Raw genomic sequence first — 6316 nt, 5'->3', positions numbered from 1 at the left:
AAAGCCATGGAGAATGGATGAAGAAAGCAATGCTTCAACTCTAAATTTACTTAACTCAATTTACTACTTGGTACCCGTGATAATATTCAAGTAAAGTAAAAAGCAATGACGAACCACAGTTCATCCGTTCCAAGAAGCATTTTCTTTTTATTGGATAGAACCTGTGAAAGACATGGATTCTCTTGAATATAATGTAATTGACAGATATGCTGCTACACAATACATTTCATTGAGTACATTTTACTCCAATCGAGGAAAATTATATTCTGAAAAGACTACATTTGTTACCAGTCTGAACAGAGTAAAATTTACACTTGGGAGAAAGTGAATATCTAAAGTAAATTGGACTCAAAATAATGGATTAGTTGTACTTGAAATGATTAAAATAAACTTTTATATGATGAGAAGGACCTACTCACCCACAATTAATGAGAGAAGCTGGGCGGGGCCTAATGGACTCCGAGTGAAGCAATCCATTCTGAAGATTTACTCCCCCTCTCGTGGATATCTAAGTGTGTGTGTGCTTATTGAGGCTGCACTTTAAGAGGATACCATTATTACTTTACTGTGGTGAAACTGCAGTTAAAATTTGTTTTAAGGCTGTATTTATTTGCAGCATATATGTCCATCTTTCTATCTATCTATCTATCTATCTATCTATCTATCTATCTATCTATCTATCTATCTATCTATCTATCTATCTATCTATCTATCTATCTATCTATCTATCCCCACCAACATGACTAAATGATAACCGAGTTGACACATATAAGAACAATTAAAGATGTTTTTATTTTGCATTGTATTTCTATTTACGTATCGCTGGCCTTGTATGTCACAAATCTGTAAATTTCAAATTTTTTCACGAATGTAATGAGTACTATTGGTCAGTCCCACACATTGGTAAAAAAAAATAATAGTAAAATTGTAACATCATGTTACAATTTTAAATTTTTTTTTTTTATCGTCCAGTCCAAAGTGTTGAAAACGGCTTGTTCTCTTTGACGATGCAATGATAATGTTTGAACAAACATGTAAGAGAATTCCATTCGACATAATGATGTTTTTTTCCTGCTGTACATATTTCTTCAGAACGTTGATTGAAATCAGCGTTAGTTTGTTCGTTATTCTTTGTTTACATTTCAGCTCTCTAGATTGTAGATCTTGTGAATCAGGTTCTCTTTCATTTTTCAAACTAGAGTACTCCTGTTTTCTATCGAGACTTGGATACGTTGATGACCCACGGATGGGGCATTTTTATTGTATTTTTTTTAAAATACCGGTATGTATTTCTTATGAAACAAGATTGATTCGCCCAGTCTTGCATCGAGCGGAATTGGTCAGAATATTTTGAGCACTGGTATTTCCTTGAGCTTTCATTGTTTTTGCTTGGCTAGAATTATTCAAAAGCAATTTTTACTTCTTTCTTTTTTTCATGTTGTTGAAAAACGGTGAATTAGCACATTTGAAGAAATGCTGAACTTGTTTTTAAAGGCGATGGAGCTGAAAGTTTTGCTTCTTGAGCAAGTGAGCTTCCCAACAGAAGATGGAATGTTTAATCACCACATCATTTCATGCTCTATGTCGGGGGTAAACAGTATTCAATGCTCTAAATGAATGCTGACGTCACCAAATGTAAACTCGCCAGTCAACATGAATAAGCTGAACAAAAAAAGAATAGGAAAAAAACTGCACTATCATGCTCAGAAAAGATTCTTTGCTGAACTTGATCTTGCACAAAGGTAACAGTAATTTTCCAGCTCCAAACTGCAAGCAGTGCTTCGATGCTCCGGTGCACTAGTGGAGAGTCACTTTCAGTTAAGCTTGGAAAAGTCACTTTCACAAAATTGGGGCAATGCTAACTCAGAATGCCCTCAGGCACATGACTGTGCAACGTGTTTACCAATGATGTAGAGTGTGCACTCAGCAAAGGTGTCCCCCTCTATTTCCTCATACCATCACCACCTAATAATCAATACAAGGGTTTTGTGCACTGTTGACTGCAGCCTATGCAGATTTCCGTCGAACAAATTTGAATATTTTGTGCTTAACTTTCTGTCTGCATTTCTTCACTACTTTGATTCAAAGTCGACATTTTTGGAATATAGCCAATTACCAGATCTGTGTCTGGAAAACAACTAGTCATATATGGGTGTCATACTAAGTGATGCCATGGCTTATTTGTATTAATATTTCAGCTCCACAGTGGGACACACCTCTGCAGGCTGCATGTAACTGAATAATGTAACAAAAAACAGTCATTTTCTATGGGCTGATATTTGTGCCACGAGAAACTGAATCTGAATATCATCGATTTGAATGTGAATTGCTTAACTTGAAGATTTGAATTGAAAACTGAATTGTTGAAAAACAACAATTGTATATTTATTGTTTAATTATAATCAGAATTTTTCCATTTACAAGTCATGTAATTTAATAATTCAGTTTTCAATTCAATAATTCAGTTTAAAATTCAAATATTCAAGTTACGCAATTCACATTCAAGTTGATATTCAGATTCAGTTTCTAGTGGCACAAATATCAGGCCACAGGGGTGCCTCTAGGATGAGCAATAGATTCCAGATACATAGATCACCTCGTCGGACAATCTGGCACAAATATCAGCCCATAAAACAGCACCTTCGTTTTTAAGGCCGTTAAGTTTTTCATTAGTATTGTCAGCTGCCATTGCATGGACTATAAGATATAAAATATAAGCTACGCCAGAGAAATTTGCATTGAACAAATCAGAAACCAGCCTTGCAAGTGTCCGACGCTTGGCGCCCTCCAGAGGTCTCTTTCGGTCCTGCAAAAGCACAATCAAAGTAACACATGGTGTGGATGGCGGGTGGCGATACTCATGATAGTTTGCGACCTTCAAAACGAAGGGGCTGATAGGCCGACGAGGAGATCTATGTATCTGGAATCCATTGCTCATCCTAGAGGCACCGCCGTGGCCTGATATCTGTGCCGCTAGAAACTGAATCTGAATATCAATTTGAATGTGAATTGCTGAACTTGAATATTTGAATTCAAAACTGAATTATAGAATTGAAAACTGAATTATTGAATTGCATAAATAGTAGATGGAAAAAATCAGATTCAAATTAAACAATTATGCAATTCGTGTAATTCAATAATTCAGTTATAAATTCAATAATTCATTTTTCAATTCAAATATTCAGTTTTCCATTCAAATATTCAAGTTAAGCAATTCACATTCAAATCGATGATATTCAGATTCAGTTTCTAGTGGCACAAATATCAGCCCATACAAACAAAACAATATCCCGTTCATTCGTCTTTGTTTCACCGCCGTGCTTGAAGTCACTGAACCGAGAGGTGCGTTACGTTTAGCACTTGATGGTGAACGAGTTCATCTGCATAGTCGACTGCGTTGCTTTATAGTTAGCCGCGGGAACACAGGATGGACAAGAAAACAATGAAATGAAGAATTCTAAAGAATGAACTGACATTTGTTTTGTTAAATTAATATCCTTGTGGGACTACTGTTGCATTGTTTACATTGTTACATTGAAACAAAAGCAAGAAATATTTTGTTAAAGCTGGATTTTTCAGACTAGAGGCTTTATGTACAAAATTGTCATATTTATTAGAATTTCTTCAAAAGAGATTTCATTTTTTTAAATATATATTTTAGCTTACTTTCCACACATACTTTAAATTAGGGCTGCATAATATATTGAAAGAAAACATCAATATACATATGCTCACTTCCACAGTTCCTCATTCTCATATAAATCAGCCACAGAGAGGAGAGATTAATCCTTTTGATATGTTGAAGTGATCATAGGGACATAGGGATGTTCTCATGAATTTTGGTGCCAATTGATCACAGTTCTTGGATGTTACAAGTCATGAAAGTACAATGATTTCCAATGGAGAGTTTATAATCAGATTCAGAGCAAAATATGGAGAGAGTGGAGAGATGTGTGGACATATTCCTCATTAAAAGTGGGCATTTTTCAAGTCGTCACTTATTTACAAATTTCTCCAAAATGAATAGCTAAAAAAAATGATAACTAATTTCAGTTTACTGATCAAAAAAAATCTATAACCCGTGCTTGTTAGTGAAAAATGGGTCATCTTGGCACTCTACTTCCTTAACTCATTTACTACGACTGACGGCTAAAGACAAAAGATAAATATATATATTTATTTTTTTACTTGGCTGGTAGTGAATGAAAAGTATGCTACACAGAAATGTTTAATCCTTCAGGTAGTTTGAATTGAAAGTTTGCATTTCACAGCATTGTTTTATATTATGGCAAAAATGCATAATTGTTTCTCAGTTAACTTCAGGAAGCTAACATTTCTTGCACAAATACAGGAAATGTGTCCTCACTTAACAGAAAAATACGGACCAGCATCCAAACGTGTATATGAGAAATACATCATTGAATATAAAATGATGGATGCTATATAATATATTTAAAATTGTGACATTCCCCTTCAAAGGTTCTATTCGCATAATACAATACAAATGGTCTGACAGTGGAATGCTGACAAAGGTTTTCACTTCCTTTTCCCGCTCTAATGAATGGAACGGTCAAAGGAACCCGGTCGGAGTTACCAAATCAGAGGTCAGTGAAAACTGCAAAAGTTTGTTTGACAGATCATCCCAATATTTCACCATTGTGGTCTCTTGATGCGGGAAGTTCTAAATTGCATCTACTGCGGAAAAACGTTTGAGCAAGGTTGAATCAGCTCTTTCCTTGAAAAGTCTGTTTTTTGTTTTGTTTTGTTTTCACAATCACCAATAAATCAATCGATTACCAGGATTTTGTAACTGAGAACTACATTTTGAGAGACAGCTCTCTGTCGAGACGTGATCGACTAAAATGATGATGACACACTGCTCAAATGTCTAATGTCTAATTGGTTTGTTGAAAATATCTTGCATCTTTTAATGTAAATGATGTAATATAAATGAATAACAAACAGCTGGTGCAGCGTCTATTGTCCCATGCAGCTCTGGCTCTGCGTGTGGGTCAGCTGTTAAATTCAGCTGGTTTGGTGCCAAAGGAAAGGAAACGCGTGTCGCAAAAGACTTCACTGCACTTCACGTCGAAGTGAATCAGAAGTACGGCACACAAAACAACTTTGTCGCGAGTGCACCCGGGAACACTTTTTTTCCATTGGGGAAATGATTCAAAAGGCACCACCTTACTCATTCTTCTATTTAGTTCACCTGTCTGGCATCAGTGGCATGTGCTACTCACAAACTCATAACTATCACATCCAACAACCTTTTTTACTAAAAGCAACACAGATTCCCTTTGCCAAGGCAGGGGGACTTTTATATTCGGACCCGCTGTGTCTCAGCTGATTATTCACCCTCAGACTTGTAAAATTTTCATGCAGATGCAATGTCTCCTATACTCTATATAAGATTTTTGTTGATAGATCATGGTGATCAGCAGCGTTCCTCAATGCAGATGCTGGTTGCCATGGAAACCTGGCAGCGTTGTGCCAGTATTTAAGATTTCATTTTGGAGAAATTAGGAAATTAGTGACGACTTGAAAAATGCCTACTTTTAATGAGGAAAATAGCCACGCCCCACTCTGCTCTCTCCATGTTTCGCTCGAAGTCATTAAAGGGACCGATTACAAACTCTCCATGGGAAATCATTGTACATTGTGTCATTGCTTATAAAGTCCAACAACGGTGATCAATTGGCACCATAATTCATGCGGACATCCCTACCTATGACCACTTCAACATATCAAAAGGATTGACCTCTTGGTGACTGATTTATATGACAATGAGGAAATGTGGAAGTGAGCAGATGCACTGAGAGAGCTACAGAATATATGGAGGCTGGGAGGACGCGCACACGAGCACACTGCTTCTTTGCTGATCACGGTGAGGACATGCGTGACATAAAGCAGAGGTCAGGATAGTTATCGAGCGTGAAGTGGGAATGAGTAGACATGCGCATTTATTTGGATGAGGCTTGGCCCCTGTTCTTCAACTGTAGGCGATGTTAATACCTACAACATGCCGTCTACTAGAAACCATGTCTAGTTTGGAAGATCACAGCTCTGATTGTTGTGAGTTTGACTTACTTTTTTTTTCACCAAGGCCTCTTCTAGGCTACGCGTGCACCACTCATCTGTAAACTTAGAACTGAAACTATGACCTCATTACTGTGAGGCGCCATGTGCTAACCAGTTAGCTAGCATACCGTCCATTATACAAATATTCTGTAATTGTTGTGGTATAAGAATGTACAATACAATACAAAATTAGTGAAAAACAAAGATTTAAAAAAAACTTGAAACGGAGTGAAAA

This window comes from Idiotropiscis lumnitzeri, chromosome 6 (assembly GCF_059441095.1).
Source record: "Idiotropiscis lumnitzeri isolate Australia: NSW breed Sydney's pygmy pipehorse chromosome 6, RoL_Ilum_1.0, whole genome shotgun sequence".
Taxonomy (NCBI): domain Eukaryota; kingdom Metazoa; phylum Chordata; class Actinopteri; order Syngnathiformes; family Syngnathidae; genus Idiotropiscis; species Idiotropiscis lumnitzeri.
The sequence above is the reverse complement of the archived record's forward strand: the minus strand, read 5'-3'. Positions refer to the sequence as shown.